Genomic DNA, 24,878 nt, shown 5'->3' on the forward strand with positions numbered 1-24,878 from the left:
ATAAGGGGAATGATGAGCTGCAATGATATGGGCACTGATGAGCAGCACCGATATGGGCACTGATGAGCAGCACCGATATGGGCACTGATGAGCTGCACCGATATGGGCACTGATGAGCTGCACCGATATGGGCACTGATGAGCTGCACCGATATGGGCACTGATGAGCTGCACCGATATGGGCACTGATGAGCTGCACCGATATGGGCACTGATGAGCTGCACCGATATGGGCACTGATGAGCTGCACCGATATGGGCACTGATGAGCTGCACCGATATGGGCACTGATGAGCTGTACCGATATGGGCACTGATAGGCTGCACCGATATGGGCACTGATGAGCTGTACTGATATGGGCACTGATATGGGCACTGATAGGCTGCACTAATAGGCTGCACTGATATGGGCACTGATGAGCTGCACCGATATGGGCACTGATGAGCTGCACCGATATGGGCACTGATGAGCTGCACCGATATGGGCACTGATGAGCTGCACCGATATGGGCACTGATGAGCTGCACCGATATGGGCACTGATGAGCTGCACCGATATGGGCACTGATGAGCTGCAGCTGATATGGGCACTGATGAGCTGCAGCTGATATGGGCACTGGTGAGCACTATTAGGCTGCACTTGTTGCCCCTGATGAGGCCACACTGATGGGCACTGATGAGGATGCTCTGATGGGCACTGATAAGGCTGTACTGATGGGCACTGATAAGGCTGTACTGGTTGCCCCCGATGAGGCTGCACTGACGGGCACTAATAAGGCTGTACTGATGAGCACTGATAGGCGGCACTGATGGGCACTAATAGGCTGCACTGGTTGTCCCTGATGAGGCCGCACTGATGGCCCACTGATGAGCTGCGCTGTTGGGCACTGATGGGGCTGCACTGATGAGCACTGATAAGGCGGCACTGATGGGCACTAATAGGCTGCACCGGTTGCCCCTGATGAGGCTGCACTGATGGACACTGATAAGGCTGTACTGATGAGCACTGATAGGCGGCACTGATGGGCACTGACTGATGAGGCCACTTGGTACCCACTTTTAATGTACAGAGCAGAAGAGGTGGCGCTCTGAAAGGAAAAGGTGGAGCCTGAATAGGAAGAGGTGTGGTTTACAGATAGGGAGGGTCTTAAACAGAAGGGGTGTGGCCTTGACAGGAAGGGGTGGCCCATATTTTAATTAGGGGCGCATGAGTTTAGTTAGGCCTAGGGCAGCACAAAACCAAAATACACCACTGGCCTGGACCCTCACAGGGGGTCAGCAACCCATTGATTGCAGGCAGTTGATGGGTAGATCACATACCATCCTAGACAGGATCAACTGTATTTTCCACCTGCAGCGGATAAAAGCTGGCTTCTCCTCTCCCTCCCGCTTGCATTTAGGTGCTGCAGGAGACAAATACAGGGGATCAGTTCCTGTAAATGCCGCCGCCCCTCCTGTCCAGGTTCCCCTTCCTTCTGCTCCCCAACTGATTGGTACCGATCACTCACTGTGTTCTCTCATAACAGAAGCATAGTAAACTGTGCTTTACTATGCTTCAGTTTGTAAATGAACAAGGAGACCGTGCAAAGCTCTTACTGTTAATTCTGTGCCGCGGAGACGGCAGAGATGGAGGACTATGTCCTCCATCTCCTTTCTCAAAAGTGAGACAGCAGGGGTGGTAAGGTCCCCTGATAATTTACCAAACACCCCCAACAGGGCTGCTTAAAGTAAAAAAACTACTGACACTGTTCACACATCATCCACTTTTAAGGTAAGCTTTTACGTTTATATTTCTACAGTGACATTTGTTTTATCATGTATAGTTAGGCCTTGCTAGTTAATTTTCTTTAAAGAAAAAAAAAAAAAAAAAAGTGTGATCTTTGATCTCTTTCATGTTGGTCAAGTAGATCTCCACTTCTCAAAGGTTGCCTGCCCCTATTTTACCATTTCAATGCATAGTGACATGGTTTGGTAATTCAGGTTAAGGGAATAGGAGTCTCTGAAAAAAATGTTTGTAGTATTTGTCAGACCACTATCTCTTATGGCTAGAGTTTGCACTACTTACACTGAAGTCACGTGGGTAGAAAAGGAGCCAAATATCTCCATACACTTTATTCATGCTGTCCATGTTCCCTTTGATGATGTGCATCTCACTCACCAAGGCAAGAAGTGAGTTGAAATCTCCCCAGATGGGACACAGACCGCAGTAAGGTCACATTTACACCAGGTGTGGTGGGACTGTTTTTGGCAGCTATTTCAGCGCATTCCCACCTAAAGACAAGGCAATATGTCTTGCCTCCGCTGTGGACAGTTCACACCACTGTGCTGCTGTTGTGTATGCTTGGGAAACAGGAAAAAAAGTACTGCGTGCAGACTTTTTTCCAGTGCAGTCACCACACGGTGACCAGTAGAACTTTATGAAAGGTACAGTGGGGACGGAAAGTATTCAGACCCCCTTAAATTTTTCACTCTTTGTTTTATTGCAGCCATTTGCTAAAATCATTTAAATTCATTTTTTTCCTCATTAATGTACACACAGCACCCCATATTGACAGAAAAACACAGAATTGTTGATATTTTTTGCACATTTGTTAACCTCCCTGGCGGTATTCCCGAGTCTGGCTCTGGGTGGAATTTCAGAACTAAAAGCGGTAACCCCGAGCCAGACTCCGGATCGCATCGCAGGATCCAGGAAGAGCTTACTTACCTTGTCCCCTGGATCCTGCGCTTTCTCCCCGCAGTGTGAGCTCGTCCTCCGCTCAATTCATCACGGAGCCGGGCTCCGTTCCCTGCGAGCATTGCGACGGAGAACGGCGCCAAATTCAAAAAGTGAAACACACAATACATACAGTATACTGTAATCTTACAGATTACATTACTGTATAATTATTTCACCTCTCTTTTGTCCCTAGTGGTTTCTCCAGTGCCCTGCATGCAGTTTTATATTATAAAAACTGTTCTTTCTGCCTGGAAACTGGAGATTGTCCATAGCAACCAAAACCGTCCATTTACATCAAAAGTGGTTTTAGACCATCTAGAAAACAGCGATAATAAATTAGAATCACTCGCAGAACTGAGCGATAGTGATTTGTGGGGAGAGCCGTCATCAAACACTGAAAAGTAATGACAGCGACAATTCTGCAACTGAGCAAATTTCAGTGTTTTTGATTTGATTACATTATTGAATAATTTTTATTATTATATGGTATAATAATTTATAGTTATTTATTATATTATAATTTGTGATTTCGTGTTTCAAACTTTATCATACCCAAGATGTCTACTAGACTCTTGTTTGGACAGATTTAAGCGAGTTATTCCTAAGAATTACAGGCCTACAATATCAAAAAACGCCAAATTTCCATGCAAAATAATTGTACTGCTTTCAGCATCAAAAATCTGAAATAATCATACCGCCAGGGAGGTTAAAAAAGAAAAAAAAAAAATGAAATATCACACTCATATATTTAACTTAGGTGCTGTACATTTCTTCTGATCATCCTTGAGATGGTTCTACACCTTCATTTGAGTCCAGCTGTGTTTGATTATACTGATCGGACTTGATTAGGAAATCCACACACCTGTCTATATAAGACCTTACAGCTCACAGTGCATGTCAGAGCAAATGAGAATCATGGGGTCAAAGGAACTGCCTGAAGAGCTCAGAGACAGAATTGTGGCAAGGCACAGATCTGGCCAAGCTTACAAAAAAATTTCTGTTGCACTTAAGGTTCCTAAGAGCACAGTGGCCTCCATAATGCTTAAATGGAAGATGTTAGGGATGACCAGAACCCTTCCTAAAGCTGGCTGTCTGGCCAAACTGAGCTATCGGGGGGTGAAGAGCCTTGGTGAGAGAGGTAAAGAAGAACCCAAAGATCACTGTGGCTGAGCTCCAAAGATGCAGTCGGGAGATGGGAGTAAGTTGTAGAAAGTCAACCATCACTGCAGTCCTCCACAAGTCGGAGCTTTCTGGCAGAGTGGCCCGAAGGAAGCCTCTCCTCAGTGCAAGACACATGAAAGCCCGCATGGAGTTTGCTAAAAAACACCTGAAGGACTCCAAGATGGTGAGAAATAAGATTCTCTGGTCTGATGAGACCAAGATAGAACTTTTTGGCCTTAATTCTAAGTGGTATGTGTAGAGAAAACCATGCACTGCTCAACACCTGTCCAATACAGTCCCAACAGTGAAGCATGGTGGTGGCAGCATCATGCTGTGGGGGCGTTTTTCAGCTGCAGGGACAGGACGACTGGTTGCAATTGAAGGAAAGATGAATGCGGCCAAGTACAGGGATATCCTGGACGAAAACCTTCTCCAGAGTGCTCAGGACCTCAGACTGGGCCGAAGGTTTACCTTCCAACCAGACAATGACCCTAAGCACACAGCTAAAATAACGAAGGAGTGGCTTCACAACAACTCCGTGACTGTTCTTGAATGGCCCAGCCAGAGTCCTGACTTAAACCCAATTGAGCATTTCTGGAGAAACCTAAAAATGACTGTCCACCAATGTTTACCATCCAACCTGACAAAACTGGAGAGGATCTGCAAAGAGGAATGGCAGAGGATCCCCAGATCCAGGTGTGAAAAACTTGTTGCATCTTTCCCAAAAAGACTCATGGCTGTATTAGATCAAAAGGGTGCTTCTACTAAATACTGAGCAAAGGGTCTGAATACTTAGGACCATGTGATATTTCAGTTTTTCTTTTTTAATAAATCTACAAAAATGATAACAAATTCTGTGTTTTTCTGTCAATATGGGATGCTGTGTGTACATTAATGAGGAAAAAAAATGAACTTAAATGATTTTAGCAAATGGCTGCAATATAACAGAGTGAAAAATTGAAGGGGGTCTGAATACTTTCCGTCCCCACTGTAAGTGACAATTCAATAAAGTTTGTTTAAAAAAAAAAAAAAAAAAAAAAGTGAACAGTGCGATGTGACATGATCAGTGCATCAGCACTGCCTGCACCACAACCAATACAAGCTGATGTGTTGTAATGCAGAGGCTGGTGCAAATGAACCCTCAAGATGTGAAAAAGAAATTGTGGTTGGGTACTCAGAGTTAGTTACTCACCCAACACCTAATGTTTTTTTTCTGACATCTGGCATGCACTAGGCCCATGTTCACACTAGCAAGGATCGCAAGAAAATATACAGTAGATAGGAAACACATATGCTTTGCATGGGTCACTCCCTCAGCAGTGAGGCATTGCACTTCACTATACTAAACCAAATGCAGGCCTCTTGAACCCATTGGGAAAGAGAGCCCTGACTGATGGGGGCATAACCAGGGCGGAGTATGGTGACTAGGGGTCACGGTGGATTGGTGGGGGGACGGAGTGGGGTTGGGCCTGAGCGGGGTTGGGCCTGAGCTCACTAAGGTGATTGCCCGAGGGGATTCTGGGCCTTTTTGGTGAAGAAGATCGGTAAGAGCTGACTGAACCCCACCCTGTCCCTCCAACCATGGACACCGAGCTCCTTCTGGCCAGGGTCGGAGAGATGGCTCTTCAGGGTCAGGCAGGGTGGCTTTTTTCCCTCCTGACTCCTGGGGATTCTTCTCCTGTTCCCACACCTGATCCCCATCAGGATCCCCCCCCCAGGGTTAGAAGGCGGACTCGTCCGCCTTCCCGCCTCAGCCCCAGCCCCTCTAGGGCCTCCTACTGCTCCCCTCCACATCCTTCCTCTCCCTCTCCCCCTCCTTTGCCTGTCTCTCCCCTGCCTGCTCCGACGGGGAAGGGCTCTTCCTCTGTCACCCCCCGTAGTCTGCCGGCGCGTCGGAGGTCCCCTGCGCGGGCTAAGGCCTCTACTCGGGTCTCCTCGCGCTGTCCCCGCTCACGCAGCCCCCGCTCCAGTGTTTGCCCCCCCTCCCCCCTGCCAGTGTAGGAGGCGGCCGGGCTGGAGCCGCAGAGCTCCCCGGCCCCCCCCCTCGTCCCCTGTGTGATCACAGCGTACCTTTGGTCGCCCGCGCGGATGGCGGGGGGGTACTGAGCGGCCGATCCGTTTGTTCCTCCGCCGGGCAACCCTCCGGCACGAAAGGGGGGAGGAGGCGGATCGGTCCGCCGGCCGCCGCTGCGTCCTCTGCAGCTGTCCTCGGCGCTGGCGATGCTCGCTCCGCCGGGGACTTGGAGCGGGACCGGCGCCATCTGGTGGACACAACGCTCCCTGCGCCTGACTGGGTGGGAGATTTGAATCTCCACACACCACAGCTGGATACTAGGCACGTTGGGCAGCACAGCAGTGTGGTGTGTGGAGATGGGAATGATTGGCCACAGCACTGTCCCCCTGCGCCCGCCTCGGCGGGCATGAGTTCACTAGTGCAGGATCTATCCTGCGGAGTTCCTTCTGTGCCCGGCAGGGCAGGGGACAGGTTTCTTCCCACCACGTCCCAGGCTGCGGGGGTTGGCGCAAGGCACATTTCCCCTGCGCCCGACAGGGCGGGCAATGTGCAGTTAACCCCTCCCCCGCTGATACCCCGTGCCCACCGGCAGCCTCCTGCGCCCCGCAGGGCGGAGGCCAGCCGGGTGCGTTTGACCTCAACCCCAGCAGTGGGGCAACCGCTTCCCTACGCGCCCGTCCGGGCTGGCGGTCCTGAGGGGATGCCCGCATCGGTTGCCCAACCTCAACCCCCTGCGCCCGTCAGGGCGGGGGATCTCGGCTCCAGACCCGGGCTGGCGGCGGCATCCGCCCCGGGTCAAGCAAGAGGAGCTGGCAGGTGTACCTGCCGTTGCTCAGCCTCTGTCCATAGTCAGTCGGATTCGACCGGGTCCGTGGTTGGACCCCCGCCCTTGGACCTTTCCTTGAGTCGGGACAGCCCAGCAGATTACGCGGCCCGCCTACGCTTACAGTCTTCTGGGATCGCCTTGGAGCCGGATTCGCTGCCGGGCCCGGTGGCCGATCGTCCATCACCCGCGATGCCTCCTCGTCCAAGTGAGTATGACTGCGAGTTAATTTGGGGTAGAGCTGCTGATGCTTCCGTATCGGGCCCGGAGGACCGCATAGCGTCGGTTGTGAAATCAGTTCTCTCTAGTATGGGTGTCTCAGGATCGCCCAACCCCACCTCCGCTTATGGGGGTGCGTTGTGGGCAGTGTCGCCGACGGGTACCCATTTGGCGGACGAGACGAAAGAAAATATATGGCGTCGCGAATTCGTCGACTTTCTTACCCTCGTTCCGCCGGATAGGGAGACGATCGACAAATCTCGACGGGTTGACGTGTCGGCGCAGGGTGACAAACCCAAACAGCTTCCTAGGACGTTCGGGAACTGGCTGCAGGGGTTTTGTGCCTATGCGGGAGTGCTCAGTGAGCGGTTCCCGGAGTTGGCCACTTCGTTATTTTGCTATTTAGACCTTATTTGGGGTGCATACAAGGTCTATGGGGGTCAGTGCTGGTTCCATTATGACACTCAATTTCGGCAAAAAATGGCGGCACGTCGGGAATTTCGTTTTGATTGTCAGGACGGTAGCCTGTGGTTGCTGCTTATGTGCCCTCACAGGCCTTCGTCCTTTCAGTCCGCGGTCGGCGCCCCTCAGTCCGGAGTGTCGGCCGCTCCAAAGAAGGGTATCTGCTGGCTTTTCAACGAAAGCCACTGCAAGTGGTACTCTGCCTGTCGTTTCAGGCATGAGTGCTCCAGTTGTGGAGGGGCTCACCCCGCCAGTAAGTGTTTTCGAAAGGGAAACCAGTAGTTTTCCAAACCCGGAGCCAAGACTGACCTTCTTAAGCCGGAGGACACCGGTGAACGTCATAAAGATGCTTCCTTGGCTAGACCGGTACCCCCTTCGTAGAGAGGCCCTGATTCTGCAGGACGGTTTGGACCGCGGTTTCTGGATCCCCTTTACCCCGTCGGACGCCCCGACCATGTCTCATAATTTAAAATCGGCGGAGGAATTTGAGTCCGTCGTGGCCGAGAAGCTCCGGAGGGAATTGGAACTGGGAAGAATGGCAGGCCCCTTTGATCTCCCTCCTTTCCACAACCTGAGGGTATCTCCTCTCGGTGTGGTCCCAAAAAAGGCGGAGGGAAAATTTTGCCTCATTCATCACCTTTCCTACCCTTCTGGCTCCTCGGTGAACGATGGCATTGACAGGGAGGAATCCAGAGTGCACTATGCGTCCTTTGACAGGGCGCTTCAGCTGGTCAGGGCAGCGGGGCAGTCTGCCCTTCTGGCAAAAGCGGACATTGAGTCCGCATTTCGCCTCCTCCCAGTCCATCCGGACTGTTTCCACCTCCTGGGTTGCTACTTTCAGGGTAGCTATTTTTTCGACATGTGCCTCCCTATGGGTTGTGCCATCTAGTGTTATTTTTTTGAGCTATTTGGTAGCTTCCTTGACTGGGTGGTCACCCAGGAGGCGGGTATTTAGTCCCTTCTGCATTATCTTGATGACTTTCTTTTTGTGGGTCCAGCGGGCAGTGGGCGGTGTCTGCGGCTGCTCACTGTTTTTCAGGATACAAGCCGGCTTTTCGCCGTCCCACTGTCCGCTGACAAGACGGAGGGACCCGTCACAGTCCTGTCGTTTTTAGGTATTGAGATAGACACGGTGGCGATGGTTTTTAGGTTGCCTAGTGACAAGTTGTCCAGGCTCCTCTCGTTGGTCTGCTTGGCGAAAGGGGCGAAGAAATTACAGCTGAAACAGCTACAGTCGTTGCTGGGTCATCTGGTTTTCGCCTGTAGGGTCATCCGGATGGGGAGGGCCTTCTGTAGGCGACTGTCATGGGCCACGAAGGGCATAACTGCCCCTCACCACTATGTCAGGATCACCAAGCCTATGAGGGATGACTTGGGGATATGGCTATCATTCTTGCAGACTTACAATGGACAGTCGTGCTGGTTGCGGGAGGAAGTACCGAACCCACAGCTGGAGCTATATACCGATGCTGCAGGCTCCTGTGGGTTTGGCGCTTTCTTTCAAGGGGAATGGGCTGCTGAACGCTGGCCGGCCTCATGGGCCCACATGGATTTGTTGCGCAACCTCACCCTGCTGGAGCTGTTTCCAATTATTGTTGCTGTTGAGCTCTGGGGTGAAAGGTTGCGCAATCACCAGGTGGTCTTCTGGTCGGATAACATGAGTGTGGTGCAGGTGGTGAATAAACAGTCAGCCAGTTCTCCTCCGGTCGTTTCGTTGCTACGGTTTTTAGTTTTAAAGTGTTTACATTTCAACATCTGCGTTAGGGCTAGGCATGTGCCTGGTGCCTCTAATGATATTGCCGATGCTCTTTCTCGTCAACAGTTTTGCCGTTTTCGAACACTGGCTCCGATGGCTTCTTTGGAGGGCCTCCCCTGTCCGGCCCACTTATGGAACCTCGTTTCCGGCGTTTGACTGAGCTCCTTCGGTCGTCGCTTTCTTCACGGACGTGGGCGGCGTACTGCCGGGTTTGGCATGAGTGGGTCCAGGCGTCGGGCGGTGAGTTTAACATTTATTCTCCGGATGACCGTCGTTTAACCTTATTTGCCTATTTAGTATTTCTATCGGAAAAAGGCGTTTCCGGGTCGACGGTTTCATCCGCGTTGTCGGCCCTGTCATTTTGGTTCCAGCTCTTAGGGTGGGAGGATGTAACTAAAGCTTTTCCTGTCCGGCGGGTTATCCGGGGTTGGAAGCGGGTTACGCACCTCCCGGATACCAGACGCCCTATTTCTATTCAGATTCTTTTGGGCATCTTGTCTCTTCTTCCGAATGTATGTTCATCTGAATATGAGACCCTCCTTTTCCGGATAGTCTTTTCTTGGGCTTTCTTTGGTGCCTTTCTAATTGGCAAATTGGTGTCAAAATCAAAATTGTCCCCGGGGGCATCCTATGGGAGGACGTGTCGTTGTCGCACCACAGTGTCACGATTTTCTTGCGTTCTTCCAAGACTGATTGTTTTGGCAAGGGCCGCCGGGTAGTCTTGCATTATTGCGGCGGCCCCTTTTGTCCGGTGTCCCTGGCCCTCTCTTTCGTGCCTTCGTGCCCCCTGTCCCCTACATTTTTTGTCCATGCTGATGCAACTTCTCTCAGCCGTTTTCAATTTTTGCGCGTTTTTTCGTCGTTGTCTGGAGATTTTGGGTTTTCCTGCGAAGGAATTTTCCACCCACTCTTTTCGCATTGGCGCAGCGACCGCCGCGTCGGGTTTGGGTTTCTCCGATACGGAACTTCAGCGTTTAGGTAGATGGGAGTCTTCTCGTTTTTCTCTGTATGTCCGACCACATCTGTTGTGTTGATTTCCAGGTTCCTTTCCGGCACAGATTTGGATCCTCGGGGATTCTTTCATATACTGGGCCGCTCGCCGGGCAGAGATCCGAACTTATGGCAGATACTTGGGATTCTCATACGATGTGGCGAGGATACGATGGATCGGGTTGCGTGGGTTACGTTGGCCTCAGGTTCTTCAGGAATGTCAGCAACTTCGTGCCCACGTTTCTGGTCCCATCATCCTGGTCATACATGTGGGTGGGAATGACGTTGGATATATCCGATCCGTGGACATCATATCTGCTGTTAAAAGTGACATTGCCCAATGTTGTGCTTTCTTTAATAACCTAACCGTTGTTTGGTCAGAAATTCTGCCTCGCTCGGTATGGGCGCGTGATGTCCCTGGCCCCCTTCTGGAACATTTTCGTAGGAAGGTCAATGCCCAAGTGGCTAAGTTTGTGCGCCAGATAGGGGGCGTAGTGGTCCGCCACAGAGACCTGGAGGGTGATAATCGCGATTTGCTGCGGAGGGATGGAGTTCATCTGAATGACATCGGGCTGGATATTTTTAATCTGGGTCTCCAGAGGGGCGTGGAACAGGCGCTGGCTGCGGTGGGGCGCCAGTCAGTAGCTTACTGACAGGCGGGTGGCGGTTTTTGGTGACTTTGCCAGCAAAACACGGCGGTAAGAGGTACGCCCTTCACACTAATTGGTAGATAGACGGCAGTCCGGCACTTATGGTAAGGACAGGCCCCTCAGTTATCTCCCTTTCCACCAGTCGGAACTGAGTGCTCACAGTGCTACTGTGACTGGCACTGTGGAATGTTAAATGTATGTTTAAGTTGTTAAAGAGTTGAATTTAATAAAAGCTGTGGCCTTGCCCTTTCCAACATGAATGGTGGTAAGTGGTCTTTATTGGATAGGAAGAAGGGGTAAGGTCTAAGTTGGATAGATCATGGTGTGGACCTGGGGTTATTGCACCTCAGCAGTCATGCAGGCCTCTTGAACCCATTGGGAAAGAGAGCCCTGACTGATGGGGGCATAACCAGGGCGGAGTATGGTGACTAGGGGTCACGGTGGATTGGTGGGGGGACGGAGTGGGGTTGGGCCTGAGCTCACTAAGGTGATTGCCTCAGGGGATTCTGGGCCTTTTTGGTGAAGATCGGTAAGAGCTGCCCACCCTCCCGCCCTATATATGGTTGGTACGTCACAGCTTGCTGCAGTTTTTGGTGACCTTGCCAGCAAAACACGGCGGTAAGAGGTACGCCCTTCACGCTAATTGGGAGATAGACGGCAGTCCGGCACTTATGGTAAGGACAGGCCCCTCAGTTATCTCCCTTTCCACCAGTCGGAACTGAGTGCGCACAGTGCTACTGTGACTGGCACTGTGGAATGTTAAATGTATGTTTAAGTTGTTAAAGAGTTGAATTTAATAAAAGCTGTGGCCTTGCCCTTTCCAACATGAATGGTGGTAAGTGGTCTTTATTGGATGGGAAGAAGGGGTAAGGTCTAAGTTGGATGGATCATGGTGTGGACCTGGGGTTATTGCACCTCAGCAGTCAAGCTGAAGGTAATCCCTGACAATAGTATTTTAGCGAAATGGAGCTGAATTTCTACAGAAACTTTAGGAAGAATGCTTCTACTTCTTGCAATATGGAATTATCTGAAAGGCACAGGACTCTCCTGATAAGGTTCAGCTGGTTGGGGATGGTTACAGGAAAAAAAAATAGATAAGCAACTGTTGCCACATGAAATGTTCCTGGCAAGTAGAAGTTTTAGGTTATTTGTATTTACTGTATAATATTGAAAGGTAAACAGGATCAGGTGACTATTAAGATGGCTTAGGAGCTAACCATATATGGATTCCAATTCGTCTGGTTCAGTGGGTCACCAGCCAAATTTTGATCCATGTATGGGCAAGCTGGTTGTACACAAGTTAATCTATCGTTTGACAGGGAAGGCTCCCTGCAGCAAGCAGAATACAATAGCTCAGTGGGAGGGATTCCCCCATCCACATCGAATTTTTGGTTATAGTTAGTCAGGTGAAAAAAAAAAAAAAAAAAAAAGACACAAGTCCATCCAGTTCAACCAAAAGAAAAAAAAACAAAATTACAATCCCATATACCAGTGGTGTATCTAGGTTTTTTGCTGCCCCAGGCCTGGCTAAACTTGCACGCCCCCTAATTTAAATATGACCCATCCCTCCCTGTCAAGGCCACACCCATTACTTTAAGATCCGCCTTGCCATCTTCATGGGAGAAACATAGGATGCCGTGGGAAGAGGACGCCGCGGAGAGACAGAGAGGGATGTTGTGGCGGACAATTGGGTGCACTTTAAATGCATCATTTGTTTAAAAACTAACCTGATATCCGAAGCAGGCAGGGTCCATATCTGCTGTGGGGATCTGAAGCCCTCTTGTATTTATTTCTGGGATTCAGAGCAGCTGGGTACCCAGAATGCACCTCCCGAGCAACCTGTCAAAGAAAATCCTGGTCTGGAAATTGCGCAAGATTTCAGTATTAGGCAATTCCCATGGACTCCTAGGATAGATGCTGCCGATATCCCAGGATCCCATGGGAACAGCAACAATTTACGTCATCGCCTAGGCAGACGGAGCTGGACGCGATCCATACTACAAGGAAAAATGTATTTAAAAAAAAATTTAATAAAATATTTATATGCGGAATTGCACCCCAAAATAAATTTTGCTGCTTCTCTTGAGTACGGGGATACCACGTGTGGGACTTCTTGGGAGCCTAGCCGGAAAGTAGACACCCCAAGCTATTTGCTGAGAGACATGTTGAGTCCATGAAATATTTTATATTTTGCCACAAGTTGCGGGAAAATAAACTTTTTTTTTTTTTTGCACAAAGTTGTCACTAAATGATATATTGCTCAAACATGCCATGGGCATATGTGGAATTGCACCCCAAAATACATTCTGCTGCTTCTCCTGAGTACGGGGATACCACATGTGTGGGACATCTTGGGAGCCTAGCCGCGTACAGGGCCCCGAAAACCAATCACCGCCTTCGGGATTTCTATGGCCGTAAATTTTTGATTTCACTCCTCACTACCTATCAGTTTTGAAGGCCATAAAATTCTAAGATGGCACAACCCCCCCCAAATGACCCCATTTTGGAAAGTAGACACCCCAAGCTATTTGCTGAGAGGCATGTTGAGTCCATGGAATATTTTGCCACAAGTTGCGGGAAAATGACATTTGCTCACATAGGCCATGGGCGTATGTGGAATTGCTGAGAGGCATGGTGAGTATTTTGCAGCTCTCATTTGTTTTTGAAAATGAAGAAAGAAAGGAAAAAAAAAATACATTTTCTTATTTCAATTTTCAAAACTTTGTGACAAAAAGCGAGGTATGCAAAATACTCACCATACCTCTCAGCAAATAGCTTGGGGTGTCTACTTTCCAAAATGGGGACATTTGGGGGGGGGGGGGGTTGTGCCTTCTGGTCATTCTATGGCCTCTGAAACTGATAGGCAGTGAGGAGTGAAATAAAAAATCTACACCCTGCGAAACCCTGAAGGTGGTCCTTGGTTTTTGGGGTCCCGTACGCGGCTAGGCTCCCAAAAAGTCTCACACATGTGGTATCCCTGTACCCAGGAGAAGCAAAAGAATGTATTCTGGGGTGTAATTTCACATATGCCCATGGCATGTTTGAGCAATATATCATTTAGTGACAACTTTGTGCAAAAAAAAAAAAATTGTCTTTTTTCCGCAACTTGTGTCACAATATAAAATATTCCATAGACTCGACATGGCTCTCAGCAAATAGCTTGGGGTGTCTACTTTCCAAAATGGGGTCATTGGGGGGGGGGGGTTGAACTGTCCTGGCATTTTCTGCACAACATCACCCACTCTAACCACTTGAAGACACAGCCCTTTGACACTTTGTTTACATGAAAAATTTTTTTTTTTTGCAAGAAAATTACTTTGAACCCCCAAACATTATATATTTTTTTAAAGCAAAGGCCATACAGATTAAAATGGTGGGTGTTTCATTTTTTTCCACACAGTATTTGCGCAGCGATTTTTCAAACGCATTTTTTTGGGAAAAAAACACACTTTTTTAATTTTAATGCACTAAAATACACTATATTGCCCAAATGTTTGATGAAATAAAAAAGATGATCTTAGGCTGAGTACATGGATATCAAACACAACATGCTTTAAAATTGCGCACAAATGTGCAGTGGCGACAAACTACATACATTTTTAAAAGCCTTTACAAGTTACCACTTTAGATTTACAGAAGAGGTCTACTGCTAAAATTACTTCCCTCGATCTGACCTTCGCGGTGATACCTCACATGCATGGTGCAATTGCTGTTTACATTTGACACCAGACCAACGCTTGCGTTCGCCTTTGCGTGAGAGCAGGGGGGGGACAGGGGTGCTTTTTTTTTCTTTATTATCTTATTTTTAAACTGTTCCTTTGATTTTTTTTTTTTTTTTTAATCATTTTTATTGTTATCTCAGGGAATGTAAATATCCCCTATGATAGCATGGGGGCATCCACCCACAAAAGGTAGGAGCAAATCGCTCCTCCGCCCCTGCTGCCCCCATGCTTCGGCATATATGCTCTTTTTTTAACTGTGTTGGTGAAATCACCTCCTACAGCGCTGGAGTCACGGCTTTTTGTATCGTGCGAGCAAACGCTGTTGCTGTCAAGATAAATAAATCCGCGCTGCAGCTGAGTGGCATACCTGAAAACAAAAAATGGTTAACAATAAAACACAGTAAACAGTAAAGTATAAAAAAATTACATACCTGAAAAGCAAACATGATAAAACATAACAATAAAACATTGCAGAATACAACACAGTAAAAAAGAGCAGAACAATAGAGAGAAAGAACAATAAAATGACAACTATTTTTGTTTTTTTTATTTTATTTTTTTGTGTATTTTTTTTTTTTTTTTTACATTTTTTTTATAACTGTAACTTTTGTAACTGTAACCGGTTCCAGGTTCGGGTCTGTCAAAACGCGATGGCATCTTGGGAGACCCTGTGAAAGTGTGCCTAGTCTGTGCAATACTGTACCCTACGCTAAAACTCAACTAGTGTATGGTAGCGTTCAAAACATTCACCAATGCAAAGACCAGGATTGTCAGGACAGGAGGGACAATAATAGTGGGTGTCATGCCTATATCCGTGCTTTCTACAGACACATTTTCTTTGGGGGGCTCGTTGGGTAGGGGTACTCGGGAGGACATAAGGAAAATGCCTCTCATGCAGCCGGCTTACTGCATTTGGTTGGGAAAAGTGAGGTGGAGCACCGTCTGGAAACAGAAGGGCTCTGACCATCTCTTCCTGGAATTTAATGAAGGATCCAGTCTGTCCTGAAGCTCTGTATAGCGCATGAGCTTTCAGCAAAGCCAATTGAAATAAGTATACAGACACTTTTTTATACCAGTGTCTGGCCTTACGGGCAACTAGATACGGCGCCAACAACTGGTCGTTGAGGTCCACCCCTCCCATATTTTGGTTATATTTGTGGACACAGAGGGGTTTCTCCACAACACCAGTCACCATAGTAATTTGGACTGTCATGTCTGCATGAAGGGAGGTAAGAACTAAAACATTCTTATTATCCCTCCACTTCATAGCGAGCAAGTTATTACACTTCAAGCAGGCTCTCTCCCCCAGCCTAAGACGGGAATCTACAAGCCACTGGGGAAAGCCCCGGCGATTAGATCGCACGGTGCCACATGCTCCAATCTGATGATCAAAAAGTGGCACGCTCGTGTAATAATTGTCCAAATGGTACAAATACAAATGGTACCCCTTTCCGAATAAGGGTGACACCAAGTCCCACACAATCTTGCCAGCGCTTCCTATGTAGTCAGGGCAGTTTGTCGGCTCTACGTGACTATCTCTTCCCTCGTAAACCATAAAAATACATATATAGCCTGTGGCCCTGTCACAGAGCTTATACATCTTTTTTTTATGTAATCTTTATTTTTGATACATTTTCTTGACATATTCAAATAAAACAAAGAAAAACAAATAAATAAAAGCCAGACATGGCAAAGCATAGTTAGAATCTGCACATCATAGCCATTTGCTCATGTGTCTTCATAACATACATAATGATCAAACCCGATTGGCTATCTAACATAGAGGGACTAAGAGACAAAGGTGTCAATTTGCAAGTGCGCAAACATATGAGTCATATCATAATGAATTTGTCTCTAATCCTACTAAAGTACAAAGGCAGTAATCATGGGCACACCCTACTTAGTCCAGTAGACAATTAGAGCCATTTGGCATGCAGAATCTGCAGATGTGGATCTTAGGAATCGGATCTTAAGAACAAAAACAGTAAAGAAAAGAAAAAAAAAAGAAAAATGCACTCATGACATCTAAGGGAATATATCTGCAGGTTACCTCTCCGGAGGTCAATTCAAATCAAAGAAAAAAAATCGTAACTACACTAAGGCTATGTTTCCACTAGTGCGTCCCCAAAGTCGCGCGATTTTGCCGCGATTTTTTACCGCGATTTTACACCGCGATTTGAAGCAATGCCTGTATCTATGGACCTCAAGTCGCATCAAAGTGGGACCAAAGTAGTGCAGGGACTACTTTGAAGTCGCTGCGACTTGAAGTCGCACAGATATGAACGGTACTCATTGGAAATCATGGGATACAATTTGTCATGCGACTTTTCAGTCCCAAGTCGCATGAAAAGTCGCACTAGTGGAAACAGGGCTCTGTTTCCACTAGTGCGACTTTTCATGCGACTTGGGACTGAAAAGTCGCATGACAAATGGTTTCCCATGATTTCCAATGAGTACCGTTCATATCTGTGCGACTTCAAGTCGCAGCGACTTCAAAGTAGTCCCTGCACTACTTTGGTCCCACTTTGATGCGACTTGAGGTCCATAGATACAGGCATTGCTTCAAATCGCGGTAAAAAGTCGCGGTAAAATCGCGGTAAAAAATCACGGCAAAATCGCGCGACTTTGGGGACGCACTAGTGGAAACATAGCCTAAGAGCTGTTCTCCTCCTGCAGGGGCGAGTCCCTTGGTCCATCGTCAGAGCTTGCCTTTTCAACATAATGCTTCCAGGCAGCCCAAACACCATACCATTTGTCATATCTATCCTTGCACCTCGCCATCCACTCCTCTGCAGCCATAATTTCATTCACCAAGCAGATCCATTCTGATTGGCTTGGGATCGTACTACTTTTCCAGTGAATGGGGATCAATCTTCTGGCTGCGTTCAGAAGGTGAGGTAGTACTGATTTTCGGTAAAGGCTGAGAGGGACGGATGGGACATGCAAGCGAAAGCCCAAGGGAGAATCTGGCAGATCAATATCCAAAATGTGGTTTATCTGAGATCTGATATCCTGCCAGTAAAGTCTCAACTTGGGACAGTCCCACCAAATGTGTAGGAAGGAACCCCTTAGTCTGCACTCCCGCCAACAAGTGACTGAGGAGGTTGGAAATATTCTAGCAAGTTTAGTGGGTACTCTATACCATCTTGTTAACACCTTGAACCCATTCTCTTGCATTTTTGTGTCTACTGAACTGGTATGAGTAAGACGGTATAGGCAATCTAACTGCATATCAGAGAACTCATGGTTTAAGTCCCTTTCCCACTCTCGAATGTAACTTGGTTTCCCCAGAGGTACCCACCTTAAAAGTAGATCGTAGAGGGCAGATATAGAGTGAGGTATTGAATTAGCGGCCATACATAGCTTCTCAAAAGGGGTGGATGAGGTAGGGGAGCGTATGGCTTGATGCAAACCATGTGCAAAATGCTGAAGCTGCCCATATCTCCAGCCATCCAATGGGAAACTACCATATTGGGATCTAAGAAATTCCAACTAGAATAATCCCTGGTCCTGAAAGAACCAGCCGCACCGCACCTCACCTCCCCATCTGCCTTCCACGTGCGAAAGAAAGATGGGTGTTCCCCCGGGGCAAACCATGGAAGGCCACTCAAGGGGGTAAATGGGGAGAATGGGGGTGACAGCTGCCCTGAGTTGTTCAGGGCGTCCCATATCTTCAATGCATGGACTGTCAAAGGGGAAACTTAAGAGGATAGGCCTCTATGAACCTGGGGTAACCAGGGGGCATGTGATAAATTGCGACCTGCTAAAAAATTTTCTAATGAAACCCAAACCTTAGTGGTCACTCCATGGTGCCAGTCCAATATTCGTTGTAGGGCGATCGCCTCATAATACATACGGAGATCTGGGACCGCGAACCTCGCCCCTACCAGATATATTTTATAAACACACTATTGAGGCTCAAGAAGAAAGACCTGGGTAGAAAGATAGGCACCATTTGTAGATAGAACAGAATGCGCGGAAGCACATTCATCTTTAACACACTGACTCGGCCCATCCATGAAAAAGTTTCCCTGTCCCAGCTATGTAAATCTGATTTTATAGTGGATAATAATTGAGTGTAGTTATTATATAGCTGGGAGCAATGTGGAGTGAGATACACTCCAAGGTATTTCAAACAGTTACTACACCACTGAAAAGAAAAGGAGGATTGCAACCGTGTACGCAAATTCGGGGAAATACTCAGGGGTAAGATCTCCGACTTAGTATAGTTTATTTTAAAGTTAGCAATAGAGCTAAAGGTCTGTAACTCATCCATAATGTTGGGGAGAGAGATCAACGGGTCAGCCACATAAAACAGGACATCGTCAGCGTACGCAGAAAATTTATGCTCCTGAGGTCCAACGTCAAAGCCCTTAATACTAGGGTTAGCTCGTATTCTATTGAGAAATGGCTCCAGGGTGAGGGCAAAGATGAGAGGGGATAACGAACACCCCTGTCTGGTCCCGTTTCTAATAGAGAAGGTGTCAGAAAGAACACCATTCACCTTGACTCGGGCCTCAGGGTGGCTATATAATGATGATATTCAGGACAACATTTTAGATCCCAGCCCCAGCTTAGTCAGCACGGCTCGAAGATATATCCAATCCACCCTGTCAAATGCCTTCTCCGCATCAGTGGAGAGCAGGAGACAGGGTGGATGGTCAGCCTGCGCCTGTGCCCAATGGATCAATTGAATTAGAATTATCCCTTGCTTCCCTGCCGGTAATAAACCCTGTTTGATCTGGATGGATGACGGATGGCATAATAGGTTGTAGGCCTCAGAGGACAGTGGATGTATAGATACGGACACTGGAGCGTGGTCCAACAGGGTAATCGAACCTATCGACGCCCCTGCTAGCATCTCCAATGAAAATTGATCCATCATCACCATGTCAATGCAGGTGTATACAGCATGAGTCGCCGAGTAATAGCTGAAATCTTTGTCGGTGGGATGAAGCAGTCTCCAGCAATCAACAAGGTGATGAGATTGTAAGGTTTTTTTAAATGTTTGAGGAAGGCAAATGAGTGGGTAGAACGACCTGCAGAAGTGTCAAGCTTAGGATCAGGGCTGACGTTGAAATCTCCCCCCACAATCAATTGTCCCTCCCTAAAATGGGAGGGGGACTCTAGAAGAGAATCCAAAAAGGTGAGTTGGTGGGTGTTTGGGGCGTACATGGTTGCAAACGTAAATTTACGGCCTAAGATGGTGCCTTTAACAAAAACATATCTACCGTTTGAGTCAGACAACTGGTCCACCAGGATAAATGGGCATTGTTTATGTATAGCTATTGCAACGCCACTCGATTTAGCTCGAGGGGAATTACTAAGAAACCATTGGGAATATAAGTGAGTGGGAAGACGGGGGACCGAGTCAGTGCAAAAGTGTGTCTCCTGTAGGAGAAGGATCTGTGCCCCCATGCGATTGGTCTCGAGCCACAACTTACTGCGTTTATTAGGCGAGCTCAGCCCTCGGACGTTGTACGATACCACTTTCAGGGAAGCCATAAGATGGTGGTTTCAAGGAAGGGTCTCCGACCCCGAGCAGGAGGAACAGCAGATCTGCAGAAAGTCGATTCATAAATCCATGAGTGCTGAGAAAACATAAGAACACAAAAAACAAAAAAACAACCACCAAGGAGGATGTCATAAGGGCCCTCCAAACTAACCAGCCATCACTAGTCGGGAACCTCCATCCGGTCGTCTGACCAAAAAAGGGGTGAAGGTCCATGAGCAGCAAGGGATCCCAAATATGGGACTGAACTCCTAAGAGTTGACCTACGTGTGGGAAAATGGCGCAACACCAAGTGTGAGCCCGCCTAGAACAGTCATCCCCAGTTAGCAAGAAGGGCTTAGCATCGACAACAGCGTGCCAGCCCGGTGCGCTGTAACAGCAGCAGCTACAAAAAAAAAAAAAAAAAAGGTTGCTACATTCCAAAAAATTCGAGAAAAAAGGGGGGGCGGGAGATAGCGTCCTGTAAACAAGAACAGAGGTTAGAAAGTCACAAAAATCCTTTAGGATCTTTTTGGAAGAGGGGGACGGAGGGGTGAATGCGATTCATTCCGGAGAGAACCTTCTCTAGATCTGCGCCTATTCCGACCTCTGCGGCGAGAAGTACGCCAGGGCTGAGGGCGCGCAGGAAGCCTGTCTGGGATGTCAATAGCAGGTAGGCCTAATTGTTGCAGAAACTGTGGCAGTTCGTCCCTGGAGCGTAGAACAATTTGTCGGCCATCTTTGGTTACCGACAGTTGGAACGGAAATCACCATCTGTGAATCAGCTTGGAATCTTGCAGGGCCTCCAGTACCGGCTTAAGTGCCCGGAGTTGCATCAAGGATCAAGGTGCGCCTAGAGAGATCCGGAAAAAGGGATATCTTTGCTCCAAAGTCCACGTGGCGGACACCTCTGACATGAAACATTATGCTTTCCTTCAAGGAATACTTGTGTAGTTTGCAAATAATGTCCCGTGGCTTGTCTGGATCCTCTGAGGGCGGACGAAGGGCCCTGTGAGCCCTGTCTATTTCAATGTAGTCAGGAGCAGCATGGCCTAGGATCTGTTTGAAAAGTCCCTGCAAGGATGGAACTATGTTTTTGGGGCCAGTAGCTTCAGGCATGCCCCTGATGCGGATGTTAACTCTGCGACTCTTGTTTTCAAAGTCATCCATTTGATCAATTAGGGAGTTAATCCTGCAGTCCTGTGTCTTACAGCGTTCATGAAGAGCAGGAGTAACAACTTCCCATTGAGCTTCCAGATCTTCCACTCTACCCCCAATATGTGCTGTGTCTGCCTGCAAAGCCTCAATGTCTTGCCTACAGGCCTTCTCCACCCTGTTAACAAACAGTTCCAAGTCTGCCTTTGTGGGAAGGGCAAGAATGTGAGCCCGCAAATCTGAGTCCCCTAGTGCATCCCCCAGTGTTGCAGAAGGAGCGGAGCTAGCTGAGCTGGCAGGAGAGGGAGAGAGGGAGAGGGTGGCTTTGGAGAGGGGATATGGGAAGCAGCACGAGTGGCCTGATGTTTACCGGTTGGCTCCATCTTGGATGTCCCTGGAGCGGTACGGCGCGGCTCTGTAAAATACAAAGCCAGGGAGCCCGATCAGTTCCGCGGAGTCCGCTGGGGCTGCGGTGATGTCCGCCGTCTAGATGGCATGATGTGGGATTGAAATCCCCCCGGAAAGCTGCTGCAGGTGTGGTATATACTGCGGGCTGAGCGGAGCTCTCTCAGCACGTCCTCACACGTGCATGCCGCGGCCACGCCCCTGAGCTTATACATCTTGACCCCGTATCTGGCACACTTGCTGGGAAGGTACTGTTTGAATGACAAGCGGCCAGAAAACGTAATCAGGGACTCATCAACGCAGACAACTTGATGGGGAGTAAACAAGTCTGCAAAATGTTGGTTGAAGTGGTTTACCAGGGGCCAAATTTTGTAGAGACGATCGTATCCAGGGTCTCCACGAGGATGACATTGTTCATTGTTGTTGAAGTGCATGAACCGCAAAATCTGCTCTTATTGTGCCCTGGCCATGGAAGCAGAGAACACAGCATATGGTGAATTGGGTCAGTGGACCAATATGACCGCAATTCACTTTTTTTGGTTATGCCCATGGGGAGGGAAAGGCCCAGAAAGATCTTAAATTCGGAAACCGCAATTGGTTTCCAATCTCTGGCAAGGGAGGACTGGGGAATAGTGGCGATGTGTTGACCAGCGAACAAATTGCTTTGGTCCACAATAGATCTATAGAGATCTTCGGTGAAAAACAGTGAATAAAAATCAAGTGACGTAAAATCAACTGTTTCCACGTGAATGCCGGGTTGGCCAGTGAATGGGGGAAGTACGGGTGCTGCAGAAGTGGTGGGTACCCAATTCGGATTGGCGAATGCAGCAGGAAGGGCACTATGGGCACTATGGGCCTGTGTTCGTCTTCTTGGTGGCAGCGGGACACTACTTGTGCTTGCCACCTCGCCAGCTTGAACTGCACATATGGGACTCGCCACGTCACCAAGTGTTACTGCAGTGCTGGATGTACGACCAGGGTGTACTAGGCCGCTGGTGCTTGCCAGTTCACCAGAAGGAATAGCGGCGCTAGTACTTCTCTGCTCCATACGAGAGCCCTGCGGTTCTTGCACCTCAACAGCAGAAGAAGATTGGGGTCTGGTACGCCTGACCTTGGCAGGGACCGCAACTCCGTCGTCAGAGCTGTCTGTCATGGAGCCGCTGCTGTCTACAAGTTTGTATTCTGAGCCTGAATCTGACAGATGAGTGACTTCCTCTTCACTACCTGTCATGCTCAGAAACATGTAGGCCTCTTCACTAGTGTACCTTCAATTTGCCTTTTTGGGCTCTAAATTTAGTGCTACACTAGTGAGACTCACAGGCAAAAAAGCTTCTGACTGTTAGTGACTGTATCAAAACGCTACCAAAAAACTGTTAGCGATCGCAGGGATCAGGCCTGACTCTGAACGCTGCAGTTATCTGTGTTTAGTGTTTTGTAAGTGACAGTGATCAATCGATACTGCACTTGGGTGGTCTGGTCTGGGCTGGGCGGAGGTCAAAACGCAGGTGCTAGCAGGTATCTGAAACAAAAGTGTGGCGCTATATATCACATCCACAGCCGTGTGTATTACAATAAAAATAGTGAATACTACCAAAAAATGTATGATCATAAAATGGATAGTGTCAAATAATTTATCAGTTTTGATCACATATAAAGTAAATACACAATAATGCTTAATCATCAGATGTGCCAGTGATTAGTAGAAACCCGTGCTGATTCCATGAGCCAGACACCAAACAAAACTTTAAAAGTCCATAAAAAATGTGTAGAAAAATAGTGAAGAAAACATCAACAGAGTTCAAAGGGGGTGATGCATGGCCAGATGGTATTCACAGAATTTTAGTTGCACCAAATCTGGCGAGTGGGCAGAAGTCGCACCAAAGTCGCACCAAATCTGGCCAGTGGGCAGAAGGGAAACCACAAGTGTGCATAGATTGTACATCAGTGCCGGGGCCAACACCAGGAGTAGAGGAGGCTTACCGGAAAAAATTGACCTGAAATGGCGTACGCCAGACAAGTCAAAAAAGCATAATAACCACTGGTTCTGGGAAATGCATCTTGTCAGATGTCATCAACAGATGGTGGAAAGAAAAAAGGGGGGGTCCACACGGCTTCCTCTCCCATAGGTAATCCAGCATAAGCCAAACGTGTAGTTTCATATGCCATGCAAGGAGCAAACAAAACTCACATAGCGTAATAACGTTTTAAAACACTAGTTTATTAAAATAATAAAAAACAAACTCACATTTGGAAGAACAAAACAGAGCTCAAATATCAAATAGCAGCGATCATGAGGGGTCCACCCAACATGTTTCAGCTAAGGAGCCGTCATCTGGGGTATGGACTACCCTCACCTCACCGCTTTATAAACAGAAGATGACCCCCACTGGGAGTGTCTACAAACCAGAAGTGCAACAAGTAAGAATCACTTCCGGTTTTCAGGGTCATAGGATGACTAATTGAATAGTTATATTAAGAACAAATTAATGAAATAGAGAACCATGTATCTCATGTTTCTAAATTAGGAGATTAAAAATGAAAAAATAAGTACAAAAAACGGTAAGCTGTGCCCTGAATAAGTCCATCTATCAGGAACTGGTCAGAGCGCTAGCCAAGCCTCCCTTTCAGCCAGCCTGCTCCTCAAGCCTCACTCTCATATGTGATGCACTTCCCATCACACAGAGAGGAAGTAATACCACTGCACTCCATAAGGAGGAAACCAAGCCTCAATCTGAGGTGAAGTGTCAGCAGAGAGGAGAAAAAAATCAGTGCACTGAAAAAAGGCATTAGTGTTAAAATAAAAACAGATTGAAAAAGAAAAAGGGGATAAAAATTATTACACAAGGCTAATGCTAGCAATAACATTACCTTATAAAGGTGATACAAGGACATTCTAATAAGGTTAATTAGTGATCAATATTAGAATCATGGACCATAATATTAAAGGGACATTGCCAATGGGGGACATCAACAGCGTACATAACAAAAATTGCATTCTGAATTAAACCATAATTATCCCGGATTCCATGACATTAAGACAACCAATAATCATCTTGTATAGTAAAAAAAATAACAGTATTCTTTGTCATTTGGACAATAAGAGAGATAATATTTATATTCAAGCTTGGTTAATAAAAGAGTTGATGTCCCACTCCACGTTGATACCCTGTGGAAAATGGGACCCCAACTCATATACCCAGTAGGTCTCTAAACGCGAGACACCTCTAAGAATCGACCCGCCCCGCCAGGGGGGCACGTACCTATCTATAATGAGGAATTGAGTACCCACAGGGTTCCGATTGTGAACCTCCCTATA

At 47.7% G+C, this 24,878-nt stretch overlaps 1 long non-coding RNA gene across 1 annotated transcript in view; it reads right to left on the reverse strand.

Annotated features, from left to right (window-relative positions):
* Positions 1-23,989, reverse strand: part of LOC141134554 (uncharacterized) — a 28,869-nt gene extending 4,880 nt beyond the window's left edge. Inside the window, exons 1-2 of the long non-coding RNA XR_012243201.1 lie at positions 23,808-23,989; positions 19,956-20,102 (exon numbers count right to left, since the gene is read on the reverse strand). This is a non-coding gene — a long non-coding RNA (uncharacterized lncRNA). The remainder of the gene's footprint in view (positions 1-19,955; positions 20,103-23,807) is intronic.
* Between the last annotated feature and the right edge of the window lie 889 nt (positions 23,990-24,878).

This window comes from Aquarana catesbeiana, linkage group LG03 (assembly GCF_042186555.1).
Source record: "Aquarana catesbeiana isolate 2022-GZ linkage group LG03, ASM4218655v1, whole genome shotgun sequence".
In the NCBI taxonomy this organism is placed as follows: Eukaryota; Metazoa; Chordata; class Amphibia; order Anura; family Ranidae; genus Aquarana; species Aquarana catesbeiana.